The following is an 11,196-nucleotide window of genomic DNA, read 5'->3' on the forward strand; positions in this document are numbered from 1 at the left end:
GCCATCTGACTGTTGCTGCTCCGGGTGTCTTCTCTGCAGTTCTCTGCAGTGAGCCTAAAAAAAAAATCACTGTACTCCATCAAGTGTTTGTTCTTTAATTGTCGTATTAAGTTTGGTGTGTTGAAGGATTTTAACGTGCTTCCCCCACAAAAATTTTTTGCTGCTTGTGTTGCAAGATTCAAATTTTACATCACTCTCACAGACGATGTAAAAGTTCCACACAGCAGACACGTTAGTTTATGATTTGTTGCCACGCGCCTGTACAATGTGAAGGAAAGTGGGGGAGGGGGACATTACACGGCACACAGGACCTCTGCAGGCTGCAAAGGTGATCAGTTTTTGTGATCGGTATTGACAGGCATTGAACGGTATACGCCTGTCTATCACATACTTTTTTATGGAAATCTGTCTTATCATGATCGGTGGCAAATTGATTGGAACATCCATCCATCCATTATCTTTTACCCATCCATCCATCCATTATCTTTTACCCATGCATCCATCCATTATCTTTTGCCCATCCATCCATCCATTATCTTTACCCGCTTCTTCCATTTTGGGTCACGGGTGCCTATGTCTGGCAATCACTGTGCGAGGGGCGGGGTACACCCTGGACGGGTCTCCAGTCCATCACAGGGACACATAGAGACGAGACAAACAACCATTCACTCTCTCACTCACACCTAGGGACAATTTAGAGTTACCAATCAGCCTAACATGCATGTTTTTGGACTGTGGGAGGAAAATGGAGTACCAGGAGAAAACTCACGCATGTAGGAGAGAACATGCAAACTCCACCTAGAAAGGCCCCTGGACCGGGATTTAACCAGGGACCTGCTCGCTGAGAGGCAGCAGCTCTACCAGTTGCGCCATCGTAGTGCCCTTGATTGGAACATCTCTAAGCTAAATGCTAAAAAGCAGCAAAATACTAGCTTAATGCTAAAGGTAGCCATGGCTAATAATTGCTAAAAGTAGCAAAAATGTAGATATAAGCTAAAACTAGCTAAAGACTTGCTAAATATCTCAAAATGCTTCTTAAATGTATAAACAACGTAGTAAAATCTGTCAAAAAGGCAATCTAAAAGGTATACGTATTAAATGGCTAGCAAATAACTAAAAATAGAAAGTTGCTGGAGAAAGTTTGACAGGAACTGTCACGTTGTGCCCATTTAAAAATTGTGATTTGAATATACTATGTGTTGGGGTTCACTCTCAGCTACCTCTATACCACATTTCAGCTAAACATGGCAAAAAAACCCCAAAAAAAATCAATGCGTTATAGTCATTTTTTAATTTTAAGCTATGGTGGCCATGTTGGAGTTTTGATTTGGATTCATTATGTGACGGGGAACATTCTCAGCTATAATCACACCAAATGTCAGCTCTGTGTGTGTAAAAATAGCTGAGTTAAATCAATTTAAATGTAGATTTGGTGGCCATCTTGGACTTTTTTATTTGAATTCAGTATTTATTGCACATTGTTCTCAGCTACCACCCCACCAAATTTCTGCTTTGAAATTAGCTTTGGTGGCTATCTTGAATTTTTAGATTTGAATTTACAATGTGTTGTGCATCCTGTCAGGTATCACCACACCATATTTCAGCTCAATATCTTCTAAAATAGCTGACTTATTGCAATTTTTCCCTTTTAACTAAGGCAGCCATCTTGGACTTTTAATTTGCATTAGGAATTTATAACAACTCGTTCTCAGTTATGACCATACCACATTTCAGCTCAATATCTCAAGGAAGGACTGAGTTATAGTCAATTTTGAGTTTTCTGAGGTAGTTGTGGTGGCCATCTTGAACCAAAATGGCTCCAAAAGTTAATCAGTGTGTTGTTGTAATTTTGATATAGAATTTGTGGTGGTACATATTGCGGTCTGGACCAAATTAAAGGGGGCAGCACAGGGTTCTTCCAATGCGAGAGCTGGGGGTTCGATTCCACCAGCAGTCACATGCTGAAGTGTCCCTGGGCAAGACACTGAATCCCTTGATGCCTCCAATGTGTGTCCCATCAGTGTATGAATGTGATAAAGCAATGATTAGTCTCTTTAGAATGATTTATTCAATTAACTTTGTAGAAATCTAGTAGAGTGCTGTATGAATGGGTAAATGAGGCACAGCTTGTAGTGTAAAGAGCTTTGAGTGTCTTGACAAGATATAAAGGCGCTATATAAGTACAGTCCATTAAAGTTGAGACTGTGTGAAATTATTGATGACCAATTGACCAATGAATACAGAGTGCGGTGATGGGTACAGTAGCCAGTTATGTAAATTGTACATTGACTATGGTGGCATTATCTATATGAACACTCCTACATGCACCCTGCAGATGCTGTATGCTGTCTATCATGGTGTGCTAAGATTCATAACTGGTTGTAACTACCTTACCCACCACTGCACCCTGTATTCACTGGTTAACTGGTCATCATCACCTACCATTCTATGTTCGTCTGTCTCTCCTTCCTGTCCTCTCAACCAGCTGGTCAAAGCAGATGGCCGCTTGTCCTGAGCCTGGTTCTGCTGGAGGTTTCTTCCTTTTAAAAGGGAGTTTTTCCTTTCCACTGTTGCCACTGTGCTTGCTCAGGATGGTAGACTGCAACGAAGCCAAGATTCAACTTCTCTGCTGGATTCCTTAGATAGTGAACTTTACTAATTGGCTTTTATGTATGTGAATGTTCCTGTTCAGTGCCCTGAGACAACTTTGTTGTGATTTGACGCTATATAAATAAACTGAATTGAATCAACTTCACACAGACTCTCCCACTGGTACTTTTTCATCTTTAAATCACTTCTCGGTCTGCTGCCTTCATACATCTCCTCCTACATGTCTCTACGTGAGTGCAGCGTGCACTCTCAGGACATTATTACCTGCAGTGTTCCCTCAGTGAGGACTGAACTTGGCAAAGGGCCTTCTCCTACTCTGCTCCTGTTTCCTGGAATATCTTACAAAAAGATCTGAAGCTCTCGACCTTGACCTCTCTCAGTGGCTTCAAAACATCTGTTGAGTTCCTGGTAAAAAAAAAATGCAGACATGTTCCTGTTTTTAGTTTTCTACACCGCCCTATAATCTAGCTGTTTTTTTGTTGTTGCTACTTTTCCTTTTAATTACCATTTTATTTTCACTTGTTAAAAAAAATGTACGCATCTTTTATGATTGTTTTTTGTTGTCTACTGTTGTTCTCACTCTTTGTTAAAATTCAGGTCTCTTGTAAATGAGTCCCCGAGGCCCAATGGCATTAACCTGTTTAAATAAAGGTTGAATGAATGCATTAATGTATGGTGAAGGTCTAATTAGTATTGATTGCATCAGCGTTTTTTTGTTTTTTTTGCAGAGAAGTAAATATTTCAGACAAACAATTCATTTCACCTATGACGACAAAGATAATGTTACTAACAGTGATATGTTTTACCACTACATTAGATGTACTGTTCTGGATAAAGTTTTATAAAGCCATAGCCTATGCTAGGCTATATAAACTTTAGCTTCCTAACCCAAAGGCACGTAGCTAATAACAAGCTGGTTGGAGAATTGAAGATAATTTATTATTGTTGGCATATATATTTATTTATTTTACAGATCAGTTACAATAAACTTACTATGCTCTGTTCAGCAAAATATGCTCCACAGTATTGCTCCCTGCTTTGTCTGTTCTGAAAGTGAAAGTGAACGGCCACGACTTGAAAGTTGTCTTCGTGCGCACGCTGTAGTCTTATGTTAGGTCTGAACAGTTATTTAGATGAAGCATATCACAATTCACAGTTAATCTTGACTTTTTCAATAAAACCCGTAGCTGTGGTGCAGCCTGTTAGAAATAATCACATTATTCTGCAGTAAGATATTTCACTCTTTGTTCTTCCATCTTTATCCTGATTTCATCATTCATAATTTCCTTTCTTCCTCTGTCAGATAACGGCGTTTGATGAGCTCCAAGCTGACTTCAAGGTGCCGATTGATCAGGGCAATCCTCTCCACGCGGTAGGTTTTCTTTTTCTTACCTGAATTGATTCACATTAGCAACACTTTTCCTTTTGTCTTGTTTTATGAGTATGATAAAAGCACATTTGGAAAATGCAGTTTTAAAGAAGAAGAAAAGTCTTTTCTAGGCTACATTCTGACATCATTCCGTTTGTGTCTGCATTATTTTCACATCAAATAGCTTTCATCACTGAAGTGTTAACCCTCTTTGACTGAATAGCAAACTCATCACAGAACATTAGGTCAAAACACCAGACATGATTAACTCTTTTTTTAATTTATTTTTTATTTTTTCTCCAAAAAGCACGCAAAATTTAACCAAACTTGAGCTCAAAGTCCACATGGATAAAGAAAAAAAAAAAAAAACTCTCTCTCAGTTAACACTTGTTATTTTTGTTGTGTTCTTGGCAACAAATCATTCAAAGTAGCCATTTTTATTACAGAAGTAGTGAAAAGATCAAAACAGCTGTGAATTGTTTGGAAGCCAAGATCCAAAATCTTTACTATATTTTAAAACTTGCATACTTTATTCATAACTGTCTTTAATGAGCAAATTAGTATACAGTAGTCCCTCGTTTATTGCAGTGAACCCGTACCCTGAAGCCCCGGGATAAGTGAAAAACCGCAAAGTAGGAATAGTAGTACAAGTAGTAAGTAGTAGTTTATTTTACCGTGTATGTATATATACAGCATATGTATATATATATATAGGTGTTTTAAACCCTTCCCACACTTTTGCAATATTCTACACAATGTTTCGAAACTCTAAACACTCTAAAAGAGCACAGACTGTCATGAACTCAGCTCTCTGCCATGGCTACACTCTCGGCCACGCCCACTTCTCCGCTGCAGATCGGAAATCGATGGAGCAGAAAGGAGGAGGGAGCTGCAGAAAGAAGTTTATCCTGCAGTATGGGTTACACAAAAGTGCAGCGGGTGCTAGATAATTTAAAATAACTCATTTTAAATAAAAATGCTGATCATGTGGCTCATCCATCGAATGTGTCATGTCCAATCTTATTTTGAAAAACCGTGATGGAGCGAGTCAACGAAAAATGAACCACAAAGTAGCGAGGGACTACTGTATTCTATATTACAACTATCCAGTATGTACGTTTCAGTAACATGCTCAACTTGTCCACTTTTAATTCACTTTGTGTAAGAATAGATGTTCCTTCGAGACACAGGTTAAACCACTTTACTACAATAAATGTCTGAAAGGAACATGAAATTCAGAGGTCTGATAGACAAGGTGGCAGCAAAACTAACGTTTAGAAGTTGAATGATTCATGTCAAACTTATTTTTCTGTTATCCAAACTGCATTTCCATCCACCCATCCATCCATTATTTTTACCAACATCACAGAGACAAATAGTGACAAATGAGACAAACAATCATTCACTCTCACTCACACCTAGGGACAATTTAGAGTTACCAGTCAGTCTAGCATGCATGTTTTAGGTCTGTGGGAGGAAACTGGAGTAACCGGAGAAAACCCACATATGCACGGAGAGAACATGCAAACTCCACCTAGAAAGGTTCCCGACCAGGATTTCAACTGGCGACCTTATAATTGAGAGACAGCAGCTCTACCAAATGAGTCACTGTGTCACCCCAACTGCATTTCCTTTAAATAAAAATATTTTAAATTGAGTTTTAATTGTTGTAAATGGACTGTACTTATACAGTGCCTTTCTATCTTATTGAGATACTCAAAGTGCTTTACACTACAATCTGTACCTCATTTACCCATTCATACAGCACTCTACTAGATCTATACAAAGCTAATTGAACAAATCATTCTAAAGAGACTAATCAGTGCTTTGAGATCACATTCATACACTGATGGGACACACATCAGAGGCATCGAGGGATTCAATGTCTTGCCCAGGGACACTTTAGCATGTGACTCCTGGTGGATTCAAACTCCCAACTCTTGCATTGGAGGATGACTGCTCTAACCACTTAGCCACAATCGCAGACAAGCCTGTACATAGTTCAATGCACTGGGGACCTCTGGATGAGGAGTAGCTGTTTCTATGAAGTAGTTCACCTGTAAATAATGTTTGACTTTAATTCAAGCTTTAAACTTTTGATGTCTGACTGAGGTCTCCCAGGCCCAGCGCTTTGATCAGCTGTTTACTGACCAATAAAAAGACAAAAAGACTTCTCTGACGCTTTAACTGGAACCATGCCAAAGCATGATCGTGTCTTCATTGAGGGTCATTTAATCATCATGTTAGTTTTGGTTTCCTGGTTTCAAACATGGAAATCTGTCCTGTTGTATTTGAAACCTTTTTGCACTGTCAAGATTTTAAACCTTTTATCCAGACACGTCATTGTTGTGTTCTTAACTCTTCAGCTGCTGAACAGTTTTCTGCGGCTTTTATCATGGTTTTAGTTGACTGACTGGTTTTAACTCATCCCACTTGTCTTGTTATTGAGATTATTTCTAATTTGTCTCTTGAATATCAGAGTGTTCATGAGATTGTTGCTTTTTTTTAAGACCAAGTAACCCAAACCAAAGTTTGAACCTTGAATAAATGGTATCACTTTCAGTTGTACATTGTTGGGTCAGACCACAGTCCCAGTTACCCTTGAGTTTATCCACTGAGTCTGTAATGCCCCTTTTCCATTAGTACCTGTAGTACCGGTACAGCACGGCTCTACTCTACTCGGTACGGTACAAGTTGTGTTTCCATTATGCTTTCAGTACCAGTTCCAGTGGGCGGGGTTCAAATTGACGTCACCACCTCTCACCAGCTGGTGGCGCTGAGACGCAGAAACTGTTTTCAGTACAGGTTGAGAATTTATGTAATTTTGAAGTTGTGTGTATGTATGTATGTATGATTGTATGCATGTATGTACATGTGTATAAATATGTATATATATATATATATATATATATACACACACACATATATATATATATTTATATATTTATTTATACATATGTTTATTGTTGTTGCTGTTGTCCATTGTTGTCATCTTTCTTTGTTGAAATCAGGTCTCTCTTGTAAATGAGTCCTCGAGGCTCAATGGGATTTACCTGTCTAAATAAAGGTTGATTGATATATATGTATATCATATATATATATATATATCATATGTGATATATATATATATATATGTATATACACACAATTATGTATATATATATATATATATCACATATGTATATACACACAATTATGTATATATATATGTATATAAATACATATATATGTATTTATATACATATATATGTATTTATATACATACACATATATAGTATTATATATATATTATTATATCTATGTATTTATATATATATACACATATATATTATTATATATATATATATATTATATCTATATATATTTATAGATATAAATATATATATATGTATATAAATTAAAACTCTGATGAACCAGATTCTACAAAAACATCTAAATTTAAATTTTTATAGGTTTTCATCATCATTTGATGTATTTGCACTCGTGTCTACTTTTAATGTTAATTTGAAAAACCACACATTTTTTCAAATGTGTGGTTTTCTTTCTTGTTCACATATATACATTTTATTTTTAGCTTTGCTTTAAAGTTCTTGTTTTGTGATTTGTACATTTGTGGGTTAAAATAAAGTTGAACTGAAGGTCATCTCTTTTCTTTAAACATGTTTGAGGGAAATATTCCTGAGATCCAATAGTTTTGTGTCTTTTTATGATTTTCAGCTGAGTTAACAGTCAAAGTGAAAACAGGATTTCATGATGAAGCTGGCACCGTTTATTTTATTATTTTTTAATCTTCAACGCTAAAATATATATATATATATATATATATATTTTTTTTTTGTTTTTTTTTTTTTTTTTTTTTACACGATCCTCTCCTCCGGAGACAGGACGGGCAGGCTCATCTTCCCAGCTCCGAGCTCAGCTGGTGACTCTCAGAGGTCGTTCCAAGACCCCAGCCGCGCGTAATCATGAAGGCCCGACCCACGCAGACAGGCGGACAGAGACGGGTCTGCGACGAATGGTGGAAGCGATTTTAAAAAACATTTTACGTGTAAAAAAAAAAAAAAAAATCATTTTTAAATCGCTTCGTCAATTTTTTAAAACTTTTTTTTAATAAAAACAAAATATTATTTTATTTAAAAATCGCTTCCACCGTCCGTCCCAGACTGTCCAGTCCGCCTGACTGCCGGGCGGGATCAGGATTCAGCCTTCATGATTACGCGCGGCCGGGTCTCACAACTTCCATCTGCGAGTCCCCATCTCCAGCTTCGCAGTGACCTGCGGAGCTCTGAGCACACATGGCTGGTATCCGGAACCCGAGCCTCCGAGTCGGCACATCGCTGGATCTTCCGCGGTGACCAACTGAACTTGGAGCCGGGGAGATGACGCCCTGCCCGGCCTGGCGCTCCGGGGGGAGGACCGGGGCACACCAGCAGAGCTCCATCCAGCTTGCTCTGAATTATGTTGTCGGCCACCAAACACAAAAAATGCCAGCACATCAGCATTAGACCAAGATGTTGTCAGTAATGTTTTTAAAATCTTTAAAATAAGTCCAGCCGCTGCTCCAGTCCGAGAAATTGCAAATGGCGGATTATTGTTTTGAAAAGTTTCTGAAGGATCCAGTGACTCCGCCCCCGACCAATCAGTGACCGACAGTGTTCTGATGACACGTTGTAGTACCTACTCGTTCTGGTTAGAACCCCAGAGCCAAGGGTACTGAAAATAGTAACAGGTGCTAAGTACCGGTACTAATGGAAAAGCCTCAGAACCGGGCCAAGTAGGGTACAGTCGGCCCGTACCGGTACTAATGGGAAAGGGGCATAAGTTTGCTGCCAAGTTAGCTATTTTGTTTTCTTTGTTAAATAAACTGTATTTTCAAATTCCTCATGTATCTGCATTCTGGGTCCAAACTTTAACCGACTCCAGTACCAACAGCAGGTCGTCTTCATAAACTAAGTGACCATGCAAGAATGAGAATAGAGAGAGGAAGACCACCAAAACACCTGTGAGCACTCTGAATGTATAGACTGAGCATACAACAGCTGTTCCTCTGGTTCTTCACCAGTTTATGGGAGAGTGCCAAAGAGAAAATCATCCATCCATCACATCCCATTAAGCCATCCATTCATTATAAGCTAAATGCCAAGAAGTAACAGAAATGCTAGCTAAATGCTAAAGGTAGCAAAGGCTAACTAGAAAGTTCCTGTAGAAACTTTGACGGGGACTGTCAGGCTGCTGCCATTTTAAATTATTGATTTGGCAGTACTATGTGTTGGGGTTCACTCTCAGCTACCACTTCACCAAACTTCAGCTGAATAGCTCTAAAAATGCCCGAGCTATTATCTTTTTTCCTTTTTAGCTAAGGAAGCCACAATGTATTTTTGATTTGGATTCAGTATGTTATAGAGAACGTTCTCAGCTAGAACCTCACCAAATTTCAGCTCTGTGTATAAAAATGGCTGAGTTAAAGCCATTTAAAAGTAGCTTTGGTGGCCATCTTGGAATTTTGATTTTGATACAGCATTTGATGGGAACCGTTCTCAGCTATTACCACACCAAATTTCAGCTCAATATCACTGAAATTGTATAATATTTTCCCTTTATAGCTCAGGCAGCCATCTTGGATTTTTGATTTACATTTATTGTCTATTGGGGATCATTTTCAGCTACCAATAAACCAAAATTTCAGCTGAATAGCTCTAAAAATGGCAGAATTATTGTATTTTTTCCTTTTTAGCTAAGGTGGCCATCTTGGATATTTGATTTGCATTAGGAATGTATAACAAGTCGCTCTCAGCTAGGCCTGTCACGATAACCAATTTTGCTGGGCAATTAATTGTCTCAGAAATTATTGCAATAAATGAGAAAATTGTTTGAAATTTAACAATAATTAATTGTCAAATTTGAGAAGAAATGTTGATATGTTTTGTGTGTAGTACAGTTTTTGACCACCTGATGGCAGTATAAGACTGTTTGAACCAAAGTATGGATAGTTGAGCAGGGTGTCTCTTTAAGAAAAATGGAAGGGAGGGCCCTTGACGTGACATGGGCTGACATGGTGGCATGGTAAATGGACTGTACTTATATAGCACCTTTCTATCTTATTTCAAGATACTCAAACTGCTTTACACTACAATCTGTGCCTCATTTACCCATTCATACAGCACTCTACTAGATCTCTACATAGCTAATTGAACAAATCATTCTAAAGAGACTAATCAGAGCTTTAGATCACATTCATACACTGATGGGACACACATCAGAGGCTATGAGGGGTTCAGTGTCTTGCCCAGGGACACTTCAGCATGTGACTCCTGGTGGATTCAAACTCCCAACTCTTGCATTGGAGGACGACTGCTCTAACCACTCAGCCACAGCCGCCCCATGGTGGATGCTCGGTGATTTGAGCTCTTTAACATAGCATTTGTCACAGAAAGCTTTTTAAAAAAAATCAGTAAACAAGTTCTCAGCTGGGACAGCATGGTGGTGCAACTGGTAGAGCTGCTGCCTCTCAGCGAGCAGGTCCCTGGTTCAAATCCCAGCCCGGGGGGCTCCTCTGGGTGGAGCCTGCATGCGCTCTCCGTGCATGCATTCCAAAATCACCAAAAACACCAAGACTCAGGTTAAAAAGTTTATTTTTCTTGGTGGACCTTGCCTCTCAAAGTGAACCTGGCTCTGGTGTCGGTCTCAGGGTAAACGACTGGAACGAGTCTAAGGACAGGGAGAGAAAGGTTAGTGGCCTGACAGGAGACAGAAGCAAAAGCAAAAGTCAGGATACGGAAACCACTAACCGTTACTCTGTCAGGAGGGGGTTCAGAGGAGCTGAGACATTCCAGCACGGTGGGATCGCTGCAGGGGGGATGGTCCTGGTGAGAGGAGACAGCCAGCTGCAGTGAAGAGCTCGAGGATGGATGGGAGGAGATGACACACTGGTCCGTGAGGCGTGAGGCGAAGTCAATCAGGCGAGGGTCGAAACCGGAGATCAGAAGAGCGTCAGTCCCAAGCAGGAGCAGGTGAGGAGGCAGTGTGAAGGAGGCGTAGGTCAGTGCCGATGAATGGAGGTGTAGATCCGGTGAGGAGCGGTCTAGAGGCGAAGTCAGGCGAGCGAAAGTCCCAGAACGAGAAGTCAGCACGAGGAGGCGAGGATACATGAACCAAGGAGCGGGACAGGAACAAGGAATGCAAAAACAAAACTGGACAGGAGGGGAACTATGAAAAAG

The sequence above is a fragment of the Nematolebias whitei genome, chromosome 12, assembly GCF_014905685.2.
Source record: "Nematolebias whitei isolate Nwh7 chromosome 12, NemWhi1, whole genome shotgun sequence".
Classification (NCBI taxonomy): domain Eukaryota; kingdom Metazoa; phylum Chordata; class Actinopteri; order Cyprinodontiformes; family Rivulidae; genus Nematolebias; species Nematolebias whitei.